Here is an 11,298-nt window from a genome sequence, read left to right on the forward strand (position 1 = left end):
ATGCCACGAAGCCAAAAACAACAGAAAATTATAAAGCATATGAAAAAACCAGACGATATGGATAACCCAAGCCCAAGCACCCAAATCAAAAGACCAGAAGAGACACACCACCTAGAGCAGCTACTCAAAGAACTAAAGATGAACAATGAGACCATAGTACGGGATATGAAGGAAATCAAGAAGACCCTAGAAGAGCATAAAGAAGACATTGCAAGACTAAATAAAAAAATGGATGATCTTATGGAAATTAAAGAAACTGTTGACCAAATTAAAAAGATTCTGGACACTCATAGTACAAGACTAGAGGAAGTTGAACAACGAATCAGTGACCTGGAAGATGACAGAATGGAAAATGAAAGCATAAAAGAAAGAATGGGGAAAAAAATTGAAAAACTCGAAATGGACCTCAGGGATATGATAGATAATATGAAACGTCCGAATATAAGACTCATTGGTATCCCAGAAGGGGAAGAAAAGGGTAAAGGTCTAGGAAGAGTATTCAAGGAAATTGTTGGGGAAAACTTCCCAAATCTTCTAAACAACATAAATACACAAATCATAAATGCTCAGCGAACTCCAAATAGAATAAATCCAAAAAAACCCACTCCGAGACATATACTGATCACACTGTCAAACATAGAAGAGAAGGAGCAAGTTCTGAAAGCAGCAAGAGAAAAGCAATTCACCACATACAAAGGAAACAGCATAAGACTAAGTAGTGACTACTCAGCAGCCACCATGGAGGCAAGAAGGCAGTGGCACGATATATTTAAAATTCTGAGTGAGAGGAATTTCCAGCCAAGAATACTTTATCCAGCAAAGCTCTCCTTCAAATTTGAGGGAGAGCTTAAATTTTTCACAGACAAAGAAATGCTGAGAGAATTTGCTAACAAGAGACCTGCCCTACTGGAGATACTAAAGGGAGCCCTACAGACAGAGAAACAAAGACAGGACAGAGAGACCTGGAGAAAGGTTCAGTACTAAAGAGATTCGGTATGGGTACAATAAAGGATATTAATAGAGAGAGGGAAAAATATGGCAAACATAATCCAAAGGATAAGATGGCCGATTCAAGAAATGCCTTCACGGTTTTAACGTTGAATGTAAATGGATTAAACTCCCCAATTAAAAGATATAGATTCGCAGAATGGATCAAAAAAAATGAACCATCAATATGTTGCATACAAGAGACTCATCTTAGACACAGGGACACAAAGAAACTGAAAGTGAAAGGATGGAAAAAAATATTTCATGCAAGCTACAGCCAAAAGAAAGCAGGTGTAGCAATATTAATCTCAGATAAAATAGACTTCAAATGCAGGGATGTTTTGAGAGACAAAGAAGGCCACTACATACTAATAAAAGGGGCAATTCAGCAAGAAGAAATAACAATCGTAAATGTCTATGCACCCAATCAAGGTGCCACAAAATACATGAGAGAAACATTGGCAAAACTAAAGGAAGCAATTGATGTTTCCACAATAATTGTGGGAGACTTCAACACATCACTCTCTCCTATAGATAGATCAACCAGACAGAAGACCAATAAGGAAATTGAAAACCTAAACAATCTGATAAATGAATTAGATTTAACAGACATCTACAGGACATTACATCCCAAATCACCAGGATACACATACTTTTCTAGTGCTCACGGAACTTTCTCCAGAATAGATCATATGCTGGGACATAAAACAAGCCTCAATAAATTTAAAAAGATTGAAATTATTCAAAGCACATTCTCTGACCACAATGGAATACAATTAGAAGTCAATAACCATCAGAGACGTAGAAAATTCACAAATACCTGGAGGTTAAACAACACACTCCTAAACAATCAGTGGGTTAAAGAAGAAATAGCTAGAGAAATTGCTAAATATATAGAGACGAATGAAAATGAGAACACAACATACCAAAACCTATGGGATGCAGCAAAAGCAGTGCTAAGGGGGAAATTTATAGCACTAAACGCATATATTAAAAAGGAAGAAAGAGCCAAAATCAAAGAACTAATGGATCAACTGAAGAAGCTAGAAAATGAACAGCAAACCAATCCTAAACCAAGTACAAGAAAAGAAATAACAAGGATTAAAGCAGAAATAAATGACATAGAGAACAAAAAAACAATAGAAAGGATAAATATCACCAAAAGTTGGTTCTTTGAGAAGATCAACAAGATTGACAAGCCCCTAGCTAGACTGACAAAATCAAAAGAGAGAAGACCCATATAAACAAAATAATGAATGAAAAAGGTAACATAACTGCAGATCCTGAAGAAATTAAAAAAATTATAAGAGGATATTATGAACAACTGTATGGCAACAAACTGGATAATGTAGAAGAAATGGACAATTTCCTGGAAACATATGAACAACCTAGACTGACCAGAGAAGAAATAGAAGACCTCAACCAACCCATCACAAGCAAAGAGATCCAATCAGTCATCAAAAATCTTCCCACAAATAAATGCCCAGGGCCAGATGGCTTCACAGGGGAATTCTACCAAACTTTCCAGAAAGAACTGACACCAATCTTACTCAAACTCTTTCAAAACATTGAAAAAAATGGAACACTACCTAACTCATTTTATGAAGCTAACATCAATCTAATACCAAAACCAGGCAAAGATGCTACAAAAAAGGAAAACTACCGGCCAATCTCCCTAATGAATATAGATGCAAAAATCCTCAACAAAATACTTGCAAATCGAATCCAAAGACACATTAAAAAAATCATACACCATGACCAAGTGGGGTTCATTCCAGGCATGCAAGGATGGTTCAACATAAGAAAAACAATCAATGTATTACAACACATTAAAAACTCGAAAGGGAAAAATCAATTGATCATCTCAATAGATGCTGAAAAAGCATTTGACAAAATCCAACATCCCTTTTTGATAAAAACACTTCAAAAGGTAGGAATTGAAGGAAACTTCCTCAACATGATAAAGAGCATATATGAAAAACCCACAGCCAGCATAGTACTCAATGGTGAGAGACTGAAAGTCTTCCCTCTAAGATCAGGAACAAGACAAGGATGCCCGCTGTCACCACTGTTATTCAACATTGTGCTGGGAGTGCTAGCCAGGGCAATCTGGCAAGACAAAGAAATAAAAGGCATCCAAATTGGAAAAGAAGAAGTAAAACTGTCATTGTTTGCAGATGATATGATCTTATATCTAGAAAACCCTGAGAAATCGACGATACACCTACTAGAGCTAATAAACAAATTTAGCAAAGTAGCAGGATACAAGATTAATGCACATAAGTCAGTAATGTTTCTATATGCTAGAAATGAACAAACTGAAGAGACACTCAAGAAAAAGATACCATTTTCAATAGCAACTAAAAAAATCAAGTACCTAGGAATAAACTTAACCAAAGATGTAAAAGACCTATACAAAGAAAACTACATAACTCTACTAAAAGAAATAGAAGGGGACCTTAAAAGATGGAAAAATATTCCATGTTCATGGATAGGAAGGCTAAATGTCATTAAGATGTCAATTCTACCCAAACTCATCTACAGATTCAATGCAATCCCAATCAAAATTCCAACAACCTACTTTGCAGACTTGGAAAAGCTAGTTATCAAATTTATTTGGAAAGGGAAGATGCCTCGAATTGCTAAAGACACTCTAAAAAAGAAAAACGAAGTGGGAGGACTTACACTCCCTGACTTTGAAGCTTATTATAAAGCCACAGTTGCCAAAACAGCATGGTACTGGCACAAAGATAGACATATAGATCAATGGAATCGAATTGAGAATTCAGAGATAGACCCTCAGATCTATGGCCGACTGATCTTTGATAAGGCCCCCAAAGTCACCGAACTGAGCCATAATGGTCTTTTCAACAAATGGGGCTGGGAGAGTTGGATATCCATATCCAAAAGAATGAAAGAGGACCCCTACCTCACCCCCTACACAAAAATTAACTCAAAATGGACCAAAGATCTCAATATAAAAGAAAGTACCATAAAACTCCTAGAAGATAATGTAGGAAAACATCTTCAAGACCTTGTATTAGGAGGCCACTTCCTAGACTTTACACCCAAAGCACAAGCAACAAAAGAGAAAATAGATAAATGGGAACTCCTCAAGCTTAGAAGTTTCTGCACCTCAAAGGAATTTCTCAAAAAGGTAAAGAGGCAGCCAACTCAATGGGAAAAAATTTTTGGAAACCATGTATCTGACAAAAGACTGATATCTTGCATATACAAAGAAATCCTACAACTCAATGACAATAGTACAGACAGCCCAATTATAAAATGGGCAAAAGATATGAAAAGACAGTTCTCTGAAGAGGAAATACAAATGGCCAAGAAACACATGAAAAAATGTTCAGCTTCACTAGCTATTAGAGAGATGCAAATTAAGACCACAATGAGATACCATCTAACACCGGTTAGAATGGCTGCCATTAAACAAACAGGAAACTACAAATGCTGGAGGGGATGTGGAGAAATTGGAACTCTTATTCATTGTTGGTGGGACTGTATAATGGTTCAGCCACTCTGGAAGTCAGTCTGGCAGTTCCTTAGAAAACTAGATATAGAGCTAGCATTCGATCCAGCGATTGCACTTCTCGGTATATACCCGGAAGATCGGAAAGCAGTGACACGAACAGATATCTGCACGCCAATGTTCATAGCAGCATTATTCACAATTGCCAAGAGATGGAAACAACCCAAATGTCCTTCAACAGATGAGTGGATAAATAAAATGTGGTATATACACACGATGGAATACTACGCGGCAGTAAGAAGGAACGATCTGGTGAAACATATGACAACATGGATGAACCTTGAAGACATAATGCTGAGCGAAATAAGCCAGGCACAAAAAGAGAAATATTATATGCTACCACTAATGTGAACTTTGAAAAATGTAAAACAAATGGTTTATAATGTAGAATGTAGGGGAACTAGCAGTAGAGAGCAATTAAGGAAGGGGGAACAATAATCCAAGAAGAACAGATAAGCTATTTAACGTTCTGGGGATGCCCAGAAATGACTATGGTCTGTTAATTTCTGATGGATGTAGTAGGAACAAGTTCACTGAAATGTTGCTATAGTATGTAACTTTCTTGGGGTAAAGTAGGAACATGTTGGAAGTTAAGCAGTTATCTTAGGTTAGTTGTCTTTTTCTTACTCCCTTGTTAGGGTCTCTTTGAAATGTTCTTTTATTGTATGTTTGTTTTCTTTTTAACTTTTTTTTTCATACAGTTGATTTAAAAAAGAAGGGAAAATTAAAAAAAAAAAAAGAAAGAAAGAAAAAAGACAAACAAGGAAAAAAAAAAAAAAAAAAGATGTAGTGCCCCCTTGAGGAGCCTGTGGAGAATGCAGGGGTATTTGCCTACCCCACCTTCATGGTTGCTAACATGACCACAGACATAGGGGACTGGTGGTTTGATGGGTTGAGCCCTCTACCATAAGTTTTACCCTTGGGAAGACGGTTGCTGCAAAGGAGAGGCTAGGCCTCCCTGTATTTGTGCCTAAGAGTCTCCTCCTGAATGCCTCTTTGTTGCTCAGATGTGGCCCTGTCTCTCTGGCTAAGCCAACTTGAAAGGTGAAATCACTGCCCTCCCCCCTACGTGGGATCAGACACCCAGGGAAGTGAATCTCCCTGGCAACGTGGAATATGACTCCCGGGGAGGAATGTAGACCCGGCATCGTGGGACGGAGAACATCTTCTTGACCAAAAGGGGGATGTGAAAGGAAATGAAATAAGCTTCAGTGGCAGAGAGATTCCAAAACGAGCCGAGAGATCACTCTGGTGGGCACTCTTACGCACACTTTAGACAACCTTTTTTAGGTTCTAAAGAATTGGGGTAGCTGGTGGTGGATACCTGAAACTATTAAACTACAACCCAGAACCCATGAATCTCGAAGACAGTTGTATAAAAATGTAGCTTATGAGGGGTGACAGTGGGATTGGGAATGCCATAAGGACCAAACTCCACTTTGTCTAGTTTATGGATGGATGTGTAGAAAAGTAGGGGAAGCAAACAAACAGACAAAGGTACCCAGTGTTCTTTTTTACTTCAATTGCTCTTTTTCACTCTAATTATTATTCTTGTTATTTTTGTGTGTGTGCTAATGAAGGTGTCAGGGATTGATTTAGGTGATGAATGTACAACTATGTAATGGTACTGTAAACAATCGAAAGTACAATTTGTTTTATATGAAAAAAAAAAAAAAAAAAAAGAGGCAGCCAACTAACAGTGTGGTCAGAGGGTCACCAAAGCCTCCCTTTCCTTTCTGCCTAAAGTTCTCACATTAGAGCCCCTCTCTGTCCCCGTTCTTGTTTCTTCTCCCCAACTTCCCCAACTCACTGCCTTGAAGAAGCCCACACCTGGCCTCCCCTTACTCCAACCTCTCTCCACCTTCATTGACAGCTCTTGCTGTATTCTCTGGCAGTTCGTTCAACTTCTATGGGATACAAATAAATAAAACTAAGTTCTTTGATCAAAAAAAAAAAATAAATAAATAAATAAATATACAAAAAAAAAAAAAAAAAAAAAAAAAAAACATAAAGCCCAGAACTGGACAAATTTGTCCAGATGTGGTCTAAGTAGTTCAGAGTAAAGGAGAACCATCATTCTCATCCAAGGTCCCATTAGCATATTTGGCCTCATTGCCATTGAGTTTACAGTCAATTCAAACCCTTAGTCTTTTGGGATTTTTATCTGTTTTATAACTGCTGCCACTAGTTTATGTCTCTCTCATCCTAACTTGCACAATTGATTTTTTGGAACTGTGGGTAGAATCTTGCATTTATCCCAGTTACGTTTCATCTTGTTACATTCAGCCCATTGCCTTATTCTTGGCAAAGACTTGTTGCATCCCAGTTATTTTCCCGATTGGCATCATCTGCAATTTTGATGATCACGTTTTCTACACCACCTTCCAAGTTGACATGCATCCAACCAGCACACTTCCAGGATAGTCATTCAGCTGGTTACTAATCCACCTAATGGTCCCTGCACTGCACACACTGTTTTTTGGTCATGTACACAAGGATACAAAAAGAGGCAAGCTTTAGGAAATCCCTCCCTGATTCCAGATTTATTAGACCTATTATATTCTGTCTAGAAAGAAATGTGTTTTGTTTCTTGCAATTTGTTCTGGGGATACAGAGGCCAGTTTCCTCTCCCAGGAGTTCACAACCCTTCCCTTCAGTGCTCTGTTCTAGAATCTTGTTTGCAATACAAGGTCACCTTCTCTCTTTTGGCAACACCAATGACATTTACACATTTGTCTTCCAAAACATGGAAAAGAAAATAATGGTACCTGCTGGATATCTATATGTAGTAGCTCTACAGTGTCATTTACCTAAAACTTTTGTTTTGTTTCTAAAAAGAAAGTCTTCAGCTGAGAACTCCATAAGTTTAAGCCAATACGTAGGGTACACACCAAGCACAGGCTTAAGACATTGAAGACAGTTTAATGAAGATCTCAGTTTAACTCTCTAACCTTGCCTAGAGTTGCTTTGGCATTTCTCTTCTTCCTTCCATCCCTCCCTGCTATAATTGTGAGTTTTGAGGAGGTTACTGAGCATGCTGGTGACGAGGCTGGTCTAATTTTGGGGGTAGGACCTAGGCTTAAGTACCAGGCGTCATCCTAATCAATGATCTTAAGTCAGCTTTTCCTTCAGTAGACTGTATTTCAGGGTATTTAAAATCTGAGCCTGAAGATGCAAAATCTAACCAAAACCTGTACTGATGTATAGAATATATGGAAAGGAATTAGCTAAGAGAGTTTGACTCTCCTTCCTCGCTCTCCCAAAACCTTCATGGGTCACTGCCCAGTACTAGTCTCTCTCTTGGAAAAAAAGTAGCCAGTAAATTCTAACTTCCACACTGGAGGTAGACACAGGAGAGTGTGCTGGAGATGGAAAGCCTTGTAGAACTTTGGGTTCCACCAAAAGGCTTGAAGTACTTCTATCAGAGTCAGCTCAGACATCACTTTCAATTAGAAACCTTTCTAAAACCCTCCCCAGGCTGGGCTGGGCCCCATAGCACCCTGGGTTCACCTCTGTCACTGCCCTTACTGCAGCATTTTGAAATGACCTTTTACATATCTCTCTGCCCACACCAGACCTTGATATCTTTAAGGGCAGAAACCGTCTTATTGGCTTAGTGTCCCTAGGGCCTAGCATTGTGCCTAGCATGGAGCATAGTTTCAGCAAATATTTACTAAGCTTAATGGAGCAATTTCTCCAGCCTTTTAAGTTCATCATGTCCAGTGCTCATTTTGTTCAACTCCCCCTCTCCCTTAATTTTAAAAGGCCATATGAAATTTAATACATTATTTCAGATTCATGAACACTTTGCTCATTACATTAGTCTTGTTAAGGGAGTCCATTATTCTAGGAATCTTGTTAGAAGAGAGCTCTTTGTTGCCATAGAAAATTTTCACTGGATTGCTGGAACTTGAGAGGACAGGGGATACCCCAGACCTTCTGCTTTCTTAGGATTCCAGGATGTTAAAGAGGAGGGAAAATTTTAGACATCGTCTTGTTAAACCCCCCAGTTTGAGGACAAGAAACTCAAGTTCAGAGAGGTAGAGGAATTTCCCCAAGGACACATAGGTAGTAAGTGGTAGCACTAGGCTGAGAACCCCAATCCTGTGAGCTCATGCTCCCCCAAGGCCACCCCAAAAGATCTGCTTGCTGGACTTGTGGCCCATACTTCTCCTTCAGCTTGTAAACCATGGTCTCCTGCTTAGGCTAACAGGCAAGTGCCTAGAAGTAGCATGGGGCGGGGACAGGCATCACACGGAGGCAGGGACAGGAGCAGCCTATGCTGGCCCCATAAGGGTGTGGGGCTAAAGGGCAAAAAAGCAGGACTTCTTGATGGGTGTCAGCTACCCCAGCAGCCACTAGTTCACCACATGTGGTTATTGTGGCTCCTAAGGCATTCTCTCACCAGCCTCAACATATAGATGAAGAAACAGAGGCTCAGATATGGCACATGGGGAGCAGCCCTTTGTCCAAAGCAGAAAGGCACTGATTTACTGTTGTCAGAGAGGAGGCAATTGGTGGAATGGAGCCTGATGGCTTAGAGGGGATGGAGGTAAATTCTGCTCCAGGAAGCCCTGCTGAGGGCAGGCAGGTTGGGAAGCCTCAGCCACATGGGCCCCTGGCTGGGCTGTCCTGGGTTTTGCACCCTATGAGGGCAAGAGTCACAGGCAGGGATCCTTCCCCTAAAGAGCTTGCTGGGTATGTGTGGATTTTAGGCTCTGTTCCATTAAGCATCCCCCATCTAAATGAAAGAAGCACACTTAGCAATCTTGCTCCCTGTGGAATGGGTAGAAACCTCATACTCTGGGGCCTGGGGTGGAAGAGCATCTTCTGTGTTCTCCTTTGGGTCCTGCCTCTCCCTGCCACGCATACTGAAACCTCTCTGGAGGTTTTCCTTTTCTTTCCTGTCTGACACCTGTCATTTATTAACCTGTTCTTTTACAACAGCCTCAAGGAGGAGTGTGCTATCTCCCACTGTAGGACCACCAGCAGCCAGGGAGCCGCCGGGAGCCTCCAGGTACATGGGCTGCTACAAGTGTCTTTTCTTACTCTTTTCTATTCTGCTCCCTTTTCCTCACTTTCCAGTGGTGGTGGTGGTGGTGGGCGGGGGGTGGGGGGTCCTGTTAGGTTTTCCTCTCTCCCAACAAGCTCTTGCCAATGATGTTTTAGTTGTATCCTTTAAAAATAATAATAATGAAACTTTGACTTGAATTCTTTATAGAATTCCCAAAGACTCTTCAGAGCTCTGGGATGGTAAATTGAGAGCAAGAAGGTCAGTGAGGAGCTCTCTGGGCTCTGGGGAAAGCAGGTAGACACACTGCACAGAAGGGTGTGTGTTCTGTCCTCAGTCACCCCAGGCCGTGGACTCCTTGGAGCCAATTTCCCTCTCCCTCTTCCTTCAGCTCCCACAGCAGGGGTCATTGCAGAGGAGTGGGAGAAGGACTTGGGTGGGCCTGGGGAGTAAGGAAGAGACTGTATGTGGAGGCTGTCAGCAGGCAGTGTCTTCTTCCAGGCCTTCCATTCAGCCTTGTGGGAGCAGAGCTGGGAGCTCAGGCAGGCTTTAGGCTGTGCCCTGCACCCGTCGGGGGCACCATTCACATGGACAGCCATGGAACCCACCCCCTGGAGTTCTGGAATGCCGTGGCCCTGCCTTCCACCCTCTGGCCCTCTAGAACTTCTGGATGCTTGGCAGCTGCATGCTGCTCTGAAGGGTGGGCAAAGGTGTCATGGGGGTGACTGTGCTGTGGGGGCCACCTACTGTGTAGGCAAGCACAGTCCTATCATCATGAAGTGTATAGTTGAGTTGGGAAGACGGCCAAGGAGTCAGGCCACTACATCGTAGTGTGTGGCAGCAGAAGGACAGGACTATGGGAGGACACAGGAGGGTAGTGACCAGTCCTGGGTGAGGTGGCAGGAGTGGGGTGGGTGGGTGCTGGGAGGTTCCCCAGCTAGAAGGGTTTTGTCTAAGTGGAGACCGAAGGCAGCCATTATACATAACCACCTTACAACAGGCCTTTTCAAATACACTGTTTCCCACTTAGGGAGCTCAGTGAGAAGCCCAGATCTGGTCGGCCAGTTTTTAAGGACAGAAAAGTTCAAGGTTTCTTCAATTTCCACTATCCAGGTAAACAAAGGGGACTGCAGACCATCATCAGTAAGGACATTCCAAATTACAGACCCTGGAGTGACGACAAAATGTATGCTCTAGAGCTCAAGGAGAAAGGACAAGTTTTCAAAGCAACACTGTTTTCTTAGAATTGGAATTTGTAAGTCTGCAATTTAAGAATTTGTCACAAAAGCAATCACCTGGTTGAGATATTCAAATAATTCAGTTAGGCTCCATCTTCTTTTCCTATTATCTGCACATGGTTTTTTTTTTTTTTTTTTTTTTTTTTTTTTGAGCCAAATAAGAATAAATATCACCAGTAGGGGGAATAGATGTCTAAAAAACAAACTCAAAAATGTTTTTCTTATATGAAAATGGCTGTGCACAGTACTAAACGGTTTTCATATCAATATTTCTTTGTTTATGGTTTGCTTTAAATGCCTTTCACAAAGATCACACAAGAAAACAAAAATGTTCAACACATAAATGCACTTTTTAAGGGTATTTTGGCAATAGAGCTCTTTCAATAATAAAATTTAGCATTCCAGACTCACGCTTCATATTGTTAAATAATACTGCAAATCCTCATTTCAGCTTCAGGGTGCAACCCATGGCTGGTATACAGGTAACATACAGGTAAAGATTCACCAAATGTCACCAAGTA

This window comes from Choloepus didactylus, chromosome 13, assembly GCF_015220235.1.
Source record: "Choloepus didactylus isolate mChoDid1 chromosome 13, mChoDid1.pri, whole genome shotgun sequence".
Lineage (NCBI taxonomy): Eukaryota > Metazoa > Chordata > Mammalia > Pilosa > Megalonychidae > Choloepus > Choloepus didactylus.